The sequence below is a fragment of the Rhamphochromis sp. 'chilingali' genome, assembly GCF_963969265.1.
Source record: "Rhamphochromis sp. 'chilingali' genome assembly, chromosome: 5".
Classification (NCBI taxonomy): domain Eukaryota; kingdom Metazoa; phylum Chordata; class Actinopteri; order Cichliformes; family Cichlidae; genus Rhamphochromis; species Rhamphochromis sp. 'chilingali'.
Genome location: NC_137932.1, coordinates 24,047,178 through 24,063,919, shown reverse-complemented (window position 1 = coordinate 24,063,919; position 16,742 = coordinate 24,047,178). Strand labels below are relative to the sequence as shown.

At 41.2% G+C, this 16,742-nt stretch overlaps 1 protein-coding gene across 3 annotated transcripts in view; it reads right to left on the bottom strand.

The window, feature by feature from the left end:
- The window catches only part of hivep2a (HIVEP zinc finger 2a), a 124,183-nt gene that overhangs the window by 84,937 nt on the left and 22,504 nt on the right, over positions 1 to 16,742 (bottom strand). The window contains exons 3-4 of one of the 3 annotated variants that reach the window (XM_080883887.1): positions 9,968 to 10,087; positions 8,607 to 8,761 (exon numbers count right to left, since the gene is read on the bottom strand). The exons of 1 other annotated variant lie outside the window; for it this stretch is intronic. The gene's annotated coding sequence lies outside the window, so the exon portion shown is untranslated. The remainder of the gene's footprint in view (positions 1 to 8,606; positions 8,762 to 9,967; positions 10,088 to 16,742) is intronic. One more of the 3 variants, XM_080883886.1, reaches the window with a different exon arrangement.

The window sequence follows — 16,742 nt, the reverse complement described above, 5'->3', positions numbered from 1 at the left end:
TGCATTCAGTTTCCCAAAAAGTATTTAATTTGTCTGTTTTATTGTAGCATTTGTCTTTTGCTTTGTGTCTTCCTCTGTGTGTTTTCTTTGGTCAGTTAATCAAGATAAACCCTTGAAATGTCTTCTGTTCCAATCTCTCACTTGCTCCCTTGGAATTATTCTCTATCATGGGTTTCTTCCTCTCGGCTCCATCCGTCGGTCTTAAGCCTGTTTCAGGCTGACTGTTGCCAACAGGATCCCAGGGCTTTACTTCCTTTTCTTCCCATGAGTGACGAGGCATGATGTGGATCCAGCCAAAAACTCTAAAACTGGGAGTTGTCAACCCAGCAACAGTTGTTCAAACAAGTGATATCCCACAGCCAGTTGTGGGTGGATTTAGCCAAAGAGAGCTCAGCTCTGAAGTGGAATTATTCGTGTATGTTGCTATTCGTCTGTCCACAATAGTCACCATTTCCAAACAAGTTATTACTTTCTTTGATTTATAATGCTATCTTAGACCACATTTACAAACATATGTTGAATCCATACGCTATTAACACATATATTTTACATTCAATCACATATTTGTGTCTTTGTTTGTCTTTTCGCAAATTCGTGTTGGTTTTTCAGGTGCAGGAAAACCGGAAGCTGTATGGTAACTGTCAAAGACACCACAATGAAAAAGAGCAAAGCATGAGTGCAGACAGGCCACGAGGTCAAGCTAAGCCACAATCCTGCCAGATTAGTTCATCTCAGTGTCAGCCCTCATGCGCTGCTAGCTTAGCTCATGCCCTTCTATGTATCTGATTGGCTCACACAGAGTACTGCCTTCAGTTGTTGTGCCCCTGCAAGCCACTTTTCAACCCACCTCCTCTTACTGCTTTTCATTTCCTCCGTGTCTGACTAAGTCCCTGTCATGCCCGTTGTCCCTGATGCCTCCTCTGGAATGTGTGGGGGGCACGCTGCTGCTTTCTCTGCCCATCGTTCCATGTTTGAACACGACAAGGTGAGAAGGCCCGAAAACAGGGCCGTACTACTACAACTACTATTATGCAGACTACTTTAACAGTTTCACTACAAATATAATGTATTTGCTAGCTCACATTTATGAATTCCAATATTCCAATAAAGTTGCGCTCAGGGCGCTCTCTCGCTCGTATAGATTACTGCTGTTTCATGTCGTTTTCACACTTCCAATGAAGAATCAATGGCTACACGTCTTTTTCAGTGAAGCAGCTTGTCGATGAATGACGGGCATGACGCACTACAAATGGAATGTGAGCAGACCAATGATGCATTAAGTGACTTGTAGCTAGCATTGTAGCTTCTGATGTTTTTTTCCAACTTTGTGGCTCGTACGTGGATTACTCCATCCATCCATCATCCTCTGCTTATCCAATTCAATTTACTGGGTGAACTGAGAGGTGGGATAAACCCTGGACAGGCCACCTATTTGTCACAGGGCTAGAGAGACAAATAGGTTCATAGAGATGAACAACCAATCACTCACATTCACACTTATGACCAATGTAACACACTTGGCTTTGGATTGTGGAAGCAAGGAGAGAACCCAGGGTTGGTAGATTTGGATCTTAACAGTTACAGAGATTACTGCTGCATCGTTTCTGTAATTTTGTACTGGACATTGTGTGTGTTTGTGCCTTCTGGCTTTTGGAAGAATTAAAGGTGTCTTTTGAGTAATGTCTAAAAAGGTCAGGGCTGCAGTGCAAACAGCTCATAATATGTGTACGCAGCGCAAATTACTCACTTGGATCATTTACCACACCATCAGCTGTCTACTGTACGCACGCCCTCACCTCCTTCTCCACTTTCCACAGCTTTAAACATCGACCAAAACGAAAGATATCCTGAAGCAGCATTTAACACACATTAATGTGCACAGACACCCACACACACAAATACCGGCATGCAAACAATTAAGACTGCCTGCAAGTGCCCACATGCGGAGTACACACACACACATACATACGTGTATAGACAACAAAGAGCAGCCAGCATCTTAGGAAGTAGAGCAGAGAAAATGCAGGGCTGTTCTTTCCACAGCAGAGCTTCCCCACAGCAAAGCACCATGGGAAATATGGCATGGTCACAACAACAGGGTGCTTCCCTTCCCGACACTTGGAAGACCCGCATGAGCGAGCGTCTTCTCCATACTTTCTACCTTTAATTTGGATTCTTAAATGTTGCATTTGACATGTTCTTTCCACAAAGATTTTCCATATTTGAGAAATTATCAATATTGTTTTTCACTTTGATTTTGTTAATAATATTTTCTTTTATAAAAATGCCACACAGATAAAACCTCTCTTAGCTCAACACAGAGGAAGAGGGAGCGAGAGAGGCACCACTTTAGCCTCTAAGCCATGGGGGACCCAGTAGAGTGTTATGCAACTCAGCCATGCCAACACACACACACACACACACACACACACACACACACACACACACACACACACACACACACACACACATGCCAGCTGTCCCTGATTCCAGCAGTGAAAACTATCTCTATGTCTATTTGTCTATCTCTGCTTCCCTGTCTTTCCATCCCTTCCTCTCACTATCTTTCCATCCATCTCTCTCGGTCAATTTGTCAATCCCTTCTCTAATACACTGCCAAAAGTACGTGGACACCCCTTTCAAGCTTGGATCAAGTCTCTTAGTTTAGTAAACCTCAATGCCACGGCATACAGAGGTATTTTAGACTACTTGATTTGGTTGGTTGGATGTTTTTTCTCCTGCCCTGCCATAACATCAAAATTCCTGCAGCCAGGATTAAAAGGTGACGTCACAGTTCCTATGTCCATCTGTCATATACAGTCTATTTTCTTGACTGGAAAGCACTTTAGGTTAATTCCCATTGTGATTTAACTTGATATAGGATTAACATTTGTGTGTGTCCGCATACTTTTGGCTCTGACTCCCTTTGTCTAACCTTTCCATCTCCCTTCAGTACTTCTCTCATCTCTTTAGTCCCATTTCTTCCATCACTTCACACTGTCTCTCTTTCTCTCTCTCACCATGTCGGTCTGCAGAGTTTCATGTTGCCTGTGGCACCTGTCGCCCCGTGGGGGTGACACAATGTGCGCACACTCACACACACACACACACACACACACACACACACACACACACACACACACACACACACACACACACACACACACACACACACACACACACGGGGTTCGACTTACTCGAAAAGGTGGTATTCATTATTAGAAGTCTTGCAGTGTGTATAGGGGGCTTCCCAAGCATAACACACACACACACACGGACACACACAAGTACCCATTGCCAGCAACCTTCCCAGCAGGGCAAATGAAGACTAAGCACAACCCTTCGAGTTCACCCTCATTAAAGAGACTGTTGCCTGCGTCTCAAACACACACACACACAGCAGTGGCCGGCTGCACAGGTACAGCAGACAAAAGCGACTGACGTCAGCTCTTAAAGGTTACCATAAACCTCCCTTGGTGAAAAACACAGCAGATCCAGCCCGATTCCAAAAAAACACAGTGTTTACCCCAAACTTCTGTTCATTAAAGCCAAACCTCAAAACACAAAGGTTATCCCTGACTTTAATTACAGAAAATCAACACAAAACTCAAATCACCCCACATACCCGCATTTCAGAGGTCACACCTGTGACGCAGTGCCTTGATGGAAACAGTATGACAGATATAAAGATGAAAAGGAAGACTTCATCACTACGCAAGCAAATTTGTCCTTACAATGCAGTCAACAACCGGTTGTTGGAGAATAGTAAATTTGGTAAAACTACTTGATTTTCAGATAAAAGACCAGACCTTTCTTTAGCTCGTCCATTAGTTTCTGTAGCTCTAAAAAAATACCTGTCTTCTTAGAAAGAACATGGTTTCCTGTTCCCATCTAACAATAAATGTGATAGCTGAAATTCTTAACAGTTCTGCTGGCATTTAACATAATTTCCAACAAGCCCTCACCACTGCTATGTTTTAAGAGTCTCGTGGGAGCTGTACCTGGTTTATACAGTTATTCTTTAGGTAACAATTCAGGTTCTTGAAAAAATGTCTAATTGTATTCATTATTGTGAGAGTAATCGCTCAGTTATCTGCATTACTATGTAGAATAGAGAGGTAAGCAATACGATTTTAATAAGGAAAACTGGTCCCAGTGGTGAGCAAAGGAGGGACAGCATTCACAGAAATGCAATTTGGAAACCAGCAGCCATCATGTGATAGAGATTTATCTTCAGATTGAACAGAAAATCTTGCTCTGGCTACAAAAAAATAGCCATTGCTCCAACTCACTGAAAGGTCCCCAAATTGTAATAATAATGACATGTAAATCTGGACCATAAATCTGGTAACTGTAATAATCCAGGATTGGATAAAGTCTGCCCAGAATTATGTGTGAAGGTGCCAGTATAGTGTGCAGTATAGCATAGTATATGAAGGGATCACTGATATGCTGAAAGGCTACTGCGATGGCCTGGGTTTAAGTTTCCCCCGGGCCAGTTCCTGCTAGTAACCTTTGTGTATTTTTGACATATTTTGATAATGTGAATTGTAATTACACAAAAAAAAATCTACAATATGATTTAAGATTTTACATCTTAACGTCTGGGAACTTTAGTTCAATGAGCCAGAGTTTGCCCACTTGCAGAATAGCTTCCTGAATTGCAAATATGGTTTCTCACAAATGACCCCGAGTTAGCCTAAATGCTACTGGTATGAATCCCCTAACACACAGACAACCTGGCTTTCAACCAGTCAAAGGAGGCTAACATCTGAAACCTCTTTTTAAAATGCACCCAGAATATTCTGCACAATTTTGGCTGAACCTTAGTGACAGCCATCTGTCTGTCTGTTTGTATTTCTGTCTGTTCAGCTATTTGTCTCTCTGCATCATCCGGCCCAGGCTTGCCCCACGATGCTAAAATTATTCGGGCTGTCCCCGTGGACGCTCCAGATATGTGCTTGTTTCACAGAAGCCTCTTTGAGACATCAGGGGTATCCAGTTTAGTGTTACACAAGTAAACCATGCCAAAGCACACACATGCACAGTCACATAAAAAGTCTGTGATAAATAGCAGCATGACAGGACCAGGAGGGCAGAGCTGTCCATCACGGCTGACTGAGTCAGAATAACTGACAGGCTTCAATACGCAGGTCACTTTCACATGTAAAGACAAAAAAAAATCAGACCGCATGTGCCCTCGGATGTGGGGTCTTAAGAGGAATGTAATCAAGGTTTTAAATAAGGAGTCTTTCCAAGACAAGATGAATTTTAAAATGAGTTCCCCAATTCTTAGTTAATTTCAGTCCAATTTGAGTAAAGTCTTTTTCTGCATCGTGCCAATTCCCCGATGCCTTTTATAGCAATTATAAAACAGCTCTTGTCCTTTTCCAGATGGGTTTCATCTGTGTGTGTTTACCCATGAGTTTCATTGTGTACCTGTGAGTTGTCATGGAAATGTGGGGGGAACATTTTGTAATAAGATCCTGTGAGGTGGGACACACTTATCAGCAACAGTCCAAGCTAAAGAAGTGACATGTTCAGCTTGTTTATTTAGAGCCACACCACCTTCCTGACTTCCTGCATCACAAAACCAAAAAAAAAAAGCATAGTAATCAAAAACAACCAAAGGTAATGCTACCATGAAAGCATTAAGCTTGAATAAGGTATATTTCCAGCTCAGTTACTGGCATAGGAAGTGCTTTTCAGACTTAAATGACCCAATTTGGCTGCATTTTGGATCAATCGTTGTTAAATAATGAAACAGTATATGTGCTTTAATTCATTTAAGGTTATATTTAACAGATCTGCTAAGGACCAAATTATCTTTATTATGTCCTGATATGTAAAACCTTTGATTTTAAAGAGGGTGTACTTTCTTTTTACTATGATTGAACAATTAACATAATTAATATTATGTTTTTAATGTGTCTGCAGTATAAAGAATTGTGTTGTGGTCACTGTGATAAAGACACGTAACAGTGGACTAAAAAAAACTTCCATTAAAAACAAGTATTGAAAAGTCTTATGTGTGTATTATAAGTTAAGTGGAGACGATTCAGTTTGATATCTTCTAAAACATGAAAGTTATGGCACTTTCAGCTTTGAGGGTATTTAAATTTTTTACACTTCTACAGATTCAAATCTACTGAGAAGTAGTTTGTTAAGAGACTCTTACCTTCTCTTCCCCTGTGCTGACAAGAGGAGAAGCTGCCAGGCTGACTCTGTGTGTGCTTGTGTCACTCAGTCAGCCAGTGGTTCGTTAACTAATTAGTAAGCTCGTTTATCTCATTAGGCTCTGATTGATCTGCCAGCTGATGGACTGGCAACTGAGCGCCCCTGTGTGTGTCTGTTGTACGTCAGACGGAGCGTGCTAATCGATATTAACAACACTGTGAAGAGTTTAATTGTTACGCAACCTCATTATCTGGCAGCGACTGCACAGAGGGGAAGGATTCCTGTGTTACACCAATGTCAGCAGAAGGGCAGACTTCCTGTTACTGGCAGGAAATTAGGTCAGGTAGCACGACTAGCTGGCTGCCGGATGATATCTGAATGCCAGGATGCACACCAACACACATTTACATGGGCAGTTGGTATTAGTGTGTTCCACTGGAAGAGTGGCAATGTGTAGGACTTTTGCTTAGTATTAATCATTTAAAGAACAAGCTAGTCACCATGAAACTTTATCAAACAAAAACTGAACATCCTTTGAATCTCACTCCTCAAAAGTGGGTCCTTACCGTACAATATAGAGCACCCACAGGTGACTGTTGTTGCTTTTTGGTGCTATATATTAAAAATAATAATAATTAAACTCAAATTAATGCAATTGAATTATTGATGAGTAATTCCAGTCCCTTGAAAATGACAATAAAAAAGTAAATAGTTTCTCATGTACTTCAGTATCCCCGATTGCCAAAACCTGCGAGAACAAGGGCATCAAAGGTTAACTTTCATATTGTTGTTAAATTCGTAGCTAAAACAATACGTCTCGCGTCATTTTCACTTTACTATTACTCCTTTTTTTCTACCTTTTACACTTTCAAATGTGCGCACAACAACACAGCAATTTTCTTTTCTGCCTTTGTGACTTCCTTTGTACCTTTTCCGTCATGTATGTCGATTCTCCCAACACAACATTTCTGTCTCAGTTTTTTCTGAATTTATTTTTGGCTTTTGCCTTTTTTAAATAGCAACAATTATAGAGAAGACAGGAAGGTGGGGGGAGAGAGAGTGGGAGGCTGACATACAGGAAAGGGTTCAGCCTACAGGTCCTGCGCTACACCAAGTGAGCTATGTGGCACCTGGTTGTCTCAGAATTTGATAGATTTTCTTTGTGTAGAGATTAGATGTTATGAATGAGTTTGTTTTTCCATTTTAGCTGCTTCTGTTTGCCAGACTCACTATGACTTACTTCCTCCCAGAAGTGAAAGAATGGAAAGAAACAAATAAATGTGCAGCATAGCCAGCTGACGAGTCACCGGCTACTTCCCGACAAATACAAATTTAAGACAAGTTGTTTACCACCAAAGTACAGATTCTGGCAACCCAGAAAACTTAAAGCATGTCAGGAAAGCTTAATTAAGGTGGCGTGGAATGTTTTTATTTTGTTGTTTTTCCTATAAGAGGGAATGCCACACATTCCCACCTGGCAGCTGCCAGTATAACCACAGCTTTGCTCAACTGGTTGCTCTAGCGGGGCAGGCTTTTGACCTTAGAGTGTAAAGCTTGACTGGCTGCTGCTGCTGATCTTTACAGAACTGAAAATAGAGTCAAATGAAATAGCTAAGTGGCCTGATCTGTGGTATGTTAGCAGCAGTGCTGGGATCTTAATGGGAAAACATTGCTCTTTCTTAATAAATCAGTCTGCACCACATTTCCTGTTTAATGCCATTTCTTAACTCTGTACATGTCAACCACACGCGTTCACTACTTCCAAGAAAAATAAACCTACAACATTGGTTTTACGCTGATGCAATGTAGAGGAAAAGCAGTCATACTTTCATGCATTTGTCAACCTGACAGTTATTACAATGCTGCAGTCACAGAAAAAAAGCAGAGCTCTACATGAATATTACAGGCAAAAAAGGGAAATCAAAAGCCCTGAAAGTGAACTTACACCCATCCACCGAATCAACAATTATTAGTGACTTTCTTTCTTTTGCATTCTGTTTATTTTGTAGCCTTTTTTTAACTTGCTCGTGTGAACTCTGCTCCAAAGCATTAAAATTCCCACAAGACTTGAAGGCAGCATGAGGCAAGTGAGTTCATGCTTTTGAGGAAACAAATAAAAATGTGGTGAAAGGGGCAGTTTTAACATCAGATTCCATTTAATTGTCACAGACAGTAAACCTCAGTTCTGAACTGCATTATGGGAAATGTAGGACATTTCAGGACAAAATAAAAGGCCAGATATCTCAGACCCTTCTAGATTAAATTATGGCAGTTCCTTTCTTGATCTGTCCCTCATGAGTCAGTCAAGTTTTAGTTCTCAAGTTTCCCTTTCATGAGGATAATCTGAACAATAATCTTGAGCAACCGTTCAAGACAAATCTTTGGTAGTAAAGCACCTGAAGCAGTACAAGTCAGCAAAAAAAGCTGACCTTGTTTGACAGCGACATCTAATGAAATGTCTGCAGTCCTTCCCTCCGTTATTTTCTGTATCCTGAGTGTGCAGCCAGCAGGGGCATTCCTGATGAAGTGCATCGATGAGGTGAACCCAGGTAGAAAGCCATTAACCTTCATTGATCCTCTTAGTCTACTTAGATCAATAGCAGAGGAGGAAATGGAGAAGAGAGAGAAGTACAGGAGTCACAGGACCAGCTTTCAAACTCTACTCTGGTAAGATGACACTGATAAAAAAAAACAAAAACATATAAGCAGCTCAGTATCAAAACAGTCCTTTCATACTGAGCTGTAATATACTTTGGAGATTCACACACACACAGACTGACACACACACTCTTTTAGTTGTGACTGCCCGTTCACCTTTAGCTTTCCCTGTGACGTAACAACTCAGGGAGGGCAAGGGCAGGCCACATTGCACAAATCTGGCTTACCTTATGTACACACCCACTCACACATACACAGACACACAAAGACACACGCTCACACCTTTCTGCATTGCCATTGCACCATTCAGCATCAAATATGCATCAAATTATATAAGAGAGCCTCTTATGTAACAGACTCTATCCCCTTCTCTACCCCAGCATGTGTGTGTGTCTGTGTGTGTGTGTTTTCACGCTGAGGTCTATGGCTAATGAAGCCATCTTTGCAGGGGCAAAACACAGAAACGGAGGGCAGAAAGGAGGAGGAGGAGGAGGAGAGCAGAGCTAAATATAACTCTTCTGGCCCTGAGCAGCATCTGAGAAACAGGAAGAAAGGAGCAGAGGGAAGATGTAGAGACGAAAAATGATCGCAGTGGAGATAAGAGGCGAGAAAAGACAAATTCTACATAAAGTTGAAGATTTAAAGATACAGAACAAAATAACTGTTTTCCAACAATCTTTCAATATTGTTTTGTATACGTGCACCTGACTGCTTTCCAGTAATTCCCCAACCTACTGCTCTAGACCCAACCTGCTTCTCTAAACAAAACTCTCTCCAAACAAAGTCTATTCTTTCGTTGTGACCACATGTCATCAGAGGGGGTTATTTTGTACGTTTCCACTTTCCCTCAAGTGCAGGTCAGGACAAACCTTGAGACTCACTCAAAGTGGACAAACTACACGTAAACACTTGGTTGTTTTTGACTATCGGGCAAGAACAGGAACCGTGGAGTCATTAGACCAAAAATAACTTGTTGATATGTGTTGATATGCCCAAAGTCAACAGGGCAGGTGGGAAACCTTCAGTTTCTCTAGAATTCTTCAGCTCAGATCATCGAGCAGCCTTCCTTTCATCGCATACTCACACCGCCTAAGAAAAGCATCACCACACACACACAGACAGAAACACTTACAGCATCGCAGTCTCCCGCCACATACTGTAGCAGCCTCTCTGCCCGCCGCTGGAATCCACAGCTCTGACATTTCTGCCTGCCACAAGCTCAACTGGAAACCTTTAACAGCCTGAGGTCAGCCTGAGAGAGAGATGGAGATAAATTACAGTGTTTGGTTTGGTGAGGAGGCCAGAAACAGTGACTGGGTTCATGAGCAGCAACTTCGTCCCTGTATGTGCCTTTATATGTACATGTTCATGTGCAAATGCATGTCAGGGTGTATGCATGTATTTATGATGTGCTGATTTTATGTAATGTGCATGTTTTTTTCAGTTATTTCCCTAAATCCTCCACAAATAAAGCAGCCAAATAAAGACACACTCACAGGCAACTATGTTAGGTACATAGACTCCCCCATTTGTTAACGTAAATGTCTAACCTGCAATAAAATGGCAGCAGCTCAATACCTTTGGGCATGTAGACACGGTCAAGTTGAACTGCAGAAGTCCAAACTGAGCATCGGAATGAGGAAGAAACGGTGATTTAAGTGACTTTGGAAGTGGAATGGCTGTTGGTGGCAAACCTGCTGGTCTGTATTTCACAAACTGCTGAACTACTCAATTTCCCTGCACAACCTTCTCTAGTGTTCACAGAGAACGGCCCGAAAGAGTGAAAATAATCAGTGAGCTGCTTCGTGCTGACAGGAAGGCAAATCAATTTCTGCCACAATATTCGGATGGTAGGGTCAGAATTTGGTGTAAACAACATGAAAGCATCGATCCATCCTGTATTGTATCAACAAATCAGAGTGGTGGTGGTGGTGGTGGTGTAATGATGTGGAGAATATTTGGTTTGAATATAGTTGGGCGTCCTTTAAATGCCACAGCCTGAGTATTGTTCCCGACCATATCTGTCCATTTATAGCCACATCGTACCCGTCTTCTGATGCCACAAGGCTCAAATCATCTCAAACTGGTTTTTGAACATGAGAATGAGCTCGCTAGACTCAAACAGCCTCCGCAGTAACTAGATCTCAATCCAATAGAGCAACTTTGGGATGAGAACGAACGGGAAATCTGTGATGATATCACTTTGGACCAAATCCTTATTATTAAGTCATAAAGCATTAAGGTGGATCTGACGGCAAAAGGGGGTTCAACCAGGTGAGTATAGTAGTCCAGTATGTGAATTTACATTATGGCACCTTCCCACATTAATACATGACATCGGTTCCTTGTCTTGTGCTGCTAATTAACATGTTCTAAGTGAGCACCAGCCACACAAAAATGTACTGTGTATTGTGAATGTGGGCCTCCATTTAAATTAGATTCACTATTCTAGGATTTCAGATTATATTATTAGTCTTAGTTAATTATTCATGGCTTTGTGTGGTTTTTCCTCAACAGACTACCTCACTGTTGTTTGTCCAGCATACTGTTTAAGGCTCTAGAGTTACAGGATCAGCAGGATGTGCTGGTATCCATGACTTAAATGTTCACTCTTTGGTGAGGTTTATTCACATTTACTGCATTCTTTCATTTTTGATTTTAAGTGTGTCGCATTTTCTTGTTCTTACTTACATTTTTAACTAAGCTAACCAGGAGAAGTATTAAGATATCAAACTGACTTAATGGTCCTAAATGCAGATAAATCACCTCTCCGTCTTCACTGAATTAAAAATTGACACAGCTTAGCTTATACGCCTATATTCACGAATGTGAAACACCTGAAAATATCCCCTAACTCTAATACTTCCCCATAATGTGCTTTACGTTCATGCCAACAATCACACTTTCTGTAGGAACGTCACTATATTTACATTTTTTTTGAAAAACAGGACTTATCTGAACATATTTGCATAGATATTTCTGGCCCTCAGTTGAATGTCTCTGTGTTTAATATCCAGTGGGAATTAGAGAGATGAAGGACAAATTTTACTGATGACACTAAGGTAGTCCAACGCGAAATCGCACGCATGCACACACAAGATGCCTGACAGCTGCTTCTGATCATCCTATGTAGTTTAAGTTCAGAGAGAGGTCTAATATCACCCAGCTGTCAGACAAATCCTGTCACTGACACCGTTTGTGCGTCTGAGTGTGGAAAACACATTAGACACAGATACGTTCAAAACTAACAGTGGAGATATCTGAGCGTCTTTTAATTTCGCCTCGTGCCTCGTCACTTAAAAGCCTGAAACTGAAAAGAGAGCCTGGAGAGAGACCTTACCACTGACAGCCGAAAAGAAAAAGGAGGATCTGTTTTGGATTTTTGGGTTTCTGTTGGTGCATTAGGATGAAAGAGGAGCTGAGGGGAAAGAGGAAAAGAAAGGACAAGGGAGGAAAAGTTAGTCAGAGAATGAGGGAAAACAAGAGGAGAAGCGAGGGGAAAGAGAGCAGATTAAAGGGAAAGGAGCTGGAAGCAAGAAGTTGAAAAGAGAGAAGGGGGAAAACAGGAGATGGGGGAGAAAAGGAGAAAAAATAGAGGAGGAGGAAAGGAGGAAGAAAAGAGAGAGGAGCACATCACAGGGGAGACAAACAGGAGACCAACGAGTTGAGACAGGACAAGAACAGAGGAGAGGAGATGAGAAGAGAGTGGGGAGGAGAGGAGAGGGAGGAGAGGAAAGGGTGATGAAAGGGAGGAGAGGACTGCATCCAGAGACAGATAGACAGAGCTTTGAAGAGGCGGAGGAGGAGGTGGCAGAGGAGGAGGGGGGATAGACTGGGATCAGAGTGAGTGATGGATGAAACAGAAGGCAAAAGGACTGAGTGGTTGAAAGAAGGGAGACGCCTGGATGGAGGGATGGACGGGTTGTGGAAAAAACAGTGAGCGAACCACTCAGAGTGATGAAAGGAGAAAAGGAGCTGGACAACAAGAGGGGAGAAGCTGAAATGTGAAGGGAGAGAGAAAAGAAGTAGTTCTGTTTTTTCGAGAAGTCTGACACGTTTTAGTTACATTTTCTGTAAAAATGTGCACAAAACTTTAGTCGGAAAAGGGAAATTTGCAGTATAGTTTATAAAAGCAGGCGGACAAAAACACAGTCTGGGAGTTTGTGGTAAAGTGGAGGGCTCTGTACAGCATTGGCGGTAATAGGATGTGACAATTTTGCATAAACATATGCAAAATATTCCGACTTCTTTTAGAACTTAAACCTTAGTGAGGAAAAGTTAGACACAGACCATGTGGATTTATCGTCAAACAGTAATGAGTAGCGTGCACACAAGAGGGAACATTTAAATTTAGCTGTCGTGCCATGTCCATCTATCCATCCATTCCCATAACCGCTTATCTAACTTAAGGCGACCGACAGGGTGGATTTCTCCCAGCTGGACAGGTCACAAGTGCAACACTGGGCTCAGAAAAATGCCCGGTTACAACACAGCGTCTGCTTTGACATGATAAAAAAAATGTCGCACTTTGCTCTGAAATGAAACACAGCTGTTGTCAGAAATGCGTCTGAGAAAGTCATCGCCATACATGTGAGAAAGAGTTAATCAGTTATCCCTGAACATCATGGCAACAAACTCCACCTGTTTACTGACAACATTTTACTCTAATGCTGATGCTGTGGTGTGTTCAGGGTAAAGAGAGAGTGAGGGTGGAGAGTGCTGGGAGAGCAGCTGACATGGAGGTGAGTGACACATAAGAGCAAATATTGATAGTTAAAGGGGAAAAAACAGCAATATATTACAAAACACTATTAGAGATTATTGTCTTACACAGTATTTTGGAATTGGATTTCATATTTTGACTTATTACTGCACTCAGACCCAACGCAGTCTGATTAGTAAGATGTGTGTAAGTCACTAAATTCCATCTTGTATTATCTCAATAATCTACTGATTGTCTAAAACATAGCAACACACAGGAAGTGTTAGCTAGACTTGAGAAAATCTCCACATGGCAGTGTTAACTGTGACATTATGTTATAAATACTAATACTAATCTCAAAATGTATATATCTATTAAAACATGATCTAGAATCTATTAACATGTGTGGCTATTCTTCATGCACTCTATGCATGTGAATATAATCTGAATAAAGACCAATTCACACTTTTGCCTCCACAGTATTGTTTTAAACTCAACAGTAACTCATGAATTACTAATCAGTCAAGACCTCACATTATGTCAAACACTGATTGCTGGAATATTTCATCTTTAGTGGGAATAGTGTTGCCAATACGGATTATCATTTTACACATGTAAAGACATATAGATATCCACATATAGCTTTCATTTGTACGTGGAAATGATAAATAAATCCACCAGGATTAAGCTGTTTTCTTAACTCAGCAGTTTCTGTCATATTTCAGGCCTGTTTATAGAACAAAATGATTAGCTTTGGGTCTGATTTTAATGAGGGTGGTCTCTCCCTATGCAGCTACTCTCAAAAAAGCCAGAAATGGTTTTGAAGGTTGTCAAACTACATCTTTATTGATATATACCTAGTTCGTCATTAAGGGTAGAGGGGAGGTCGTCAGATGTTGTTTTCATGGGGGTAGATAAAGAAGGTAGTCAGAAATGCACAAAAGAAATGAACAGTATTAAACAGGCCAATATCAATAGTAGGTTCAATGTGTTACATTTCTAGGGAAGCAGACGCCAGGTTTCAGTGTATGATTTCAGAGAGGTTTGTGGTTATGACTTAGCTACGGCGTAACGTTCCTGCTGAATCATAAATCCCCTGTAAGCAGGCCATGTGTGGTAGCTCTGCTACTATTAGTGTGAATGTGCATGCAAATGCATTTTTGTTAACATTATATCTAGCCTGTTTAGTCTTTGCAAATAAATAGCCATGCTACATTTAAACTTGGTACCAGGAATATTGATAATATTCTATGGCACTGCAGGAAACCACAGTAACTGTTGCTATAAACTGCTGCTCAGCTTTAGTCTTGTATGAGTGACTTGTGTTGTTGTTGTTGGATAGTCTTTATATAACATCCAGAGAAAGTTTGAGTTTTTAAAATGCCTGGAGACTAATGTTCTTTATTTTAGTTTCACAATGATGGACGTTTATCCCATGAAGGTTTGAAAGGGTGTTAAGAGATAAAATAAAAAATAAAAAAAGGGGGTAGTTTTTTTGTGAACCTGAAGAGGAACATTTAATCTGTTTACTGGAATTAAATTGTGAAGAAAGAACTTATTTGAGCCTCTTCTTGGTTTGTTTTTTCTCTTTGTTATTACTTCAAGTGGTGCCTTGCTGATAGGCATTTTAAGATGTGAAAAGGGGACACTTGTTTTACCAAGACTTAACCAGTAATTATACATAGAAACATACATACCTCCATAGTTAAACACTTATGTCTGCTTTGAAGACATCAAAAACATTCAGCTGGAGCATATTTTCAGGTCGTGCCAGATTTACTTCGTCTTTGAAGCACTAATTCTTAGCCTGCCAGAGAGCTAACCATCGTTAGCATGTGCTAATCCCCCATCACTTGACATGCGAGAGGTGCGAGAGGTGCTAGCCAGCTGTGCTAGCTTTTAAGCTTTAATACTCTGAGAGTGAGTGAGTGAGCTAGCGTTGAGCTAATCGGTCTTAATGCCATGCATATGGAGATGGCTAGCTACTATAGCAGCAGCTAATCCTAGTGGCTACAGGAACAACCTCAATCCCTTCACTTTTAAAGAATATGTCAATTTTAGCAACTACGGCATAAGATTAAGATTAAAGCAGGGGAATAAAAATAGTGCAAAGGAAAGACAAGAGATGGTAGGAGAGAAGATTGGGCATGTTATTTTGAAAGCATGCACTTGCTCATGTTCATTTCTAAGGTTTATTTATAATAATTATGTCTGAACAAAAGTGCAGAGATAAATATTATTTTATACAAAGGAAGCTTAAAGACAAAAGATGGAGATGCAAAAGAAATAAGGACTCAAAAGGAAAACAAATGAGGAAGTGAGAGAGACGACCTATTCTAAGCTAATCTTTCTGGGTTAAAGAGCAGCTAAATTACCAGTTTGAGACAAACACCAGAGGGTCTTTAGTGTGCCGAGTTACAGTGTGAGGACAGGAAATGATGTCATGCTGGTGTGGGCACAGAAGTATCTCAGTAGCTCTTATCTTTAAGTGCATGTGTGCGCCTCTACAAGTGCTTCACACTGAAGCACCTGCTGCTCGCTTTCTCTCCCTCAGTCTCTGAAATCACAGCCTTCAGACGGACCCCTCCTCCTCCTCTTCCATTTCCTCCCGCTCCTCCTCCTTCCGTCCGTCACATGTTATAAGCCGGAGAGGCAGTGCACTGACATGGGCCACAATCTCTCTATTGCTCTCTGTGTTTCAGGCAGGAAGCCACCAAGTGGCACAGCAGAGGCGAGCCACCTGTTCCTCCCTGGCAGAGGAGATCATGGAGGGATGAAAAGATGAAGGAGGGGGTAGAGAAGCAAAAAGGAAGAGCGGAGGGATGGAGGAAAGGGGTGCAAGAGCAGAGGAAGATGGAAGGGAGGAGTAACAAATTACAGATCATTATAAACAATTTAGAATAAAGGAACAAAAAAGGAAAAAAGAAACCAGGCAGAGAGGTAAAGAAAGGCAAAGGTAGAGAAAATGTTAAGAAGATAGAAGGGCAGCATAGTGAGGAACTGAAGGAGAAGGGGCGAAAGGGGAAACTGAGGACAGAGCAAGGGAAAGATGGAGCCATCAGGATAAGAGAAACTGGATGGATAGTAGGAGAAAAAAGAAACTGGCTGAAGGTAAGAAAGCAGAGAGATTGATGGTAAGGCAAAGGGATGAAAGGAGTTAAAAGGGAAAATGAAAGATTACAAAAAATCAACTGGAAGCAGAGAC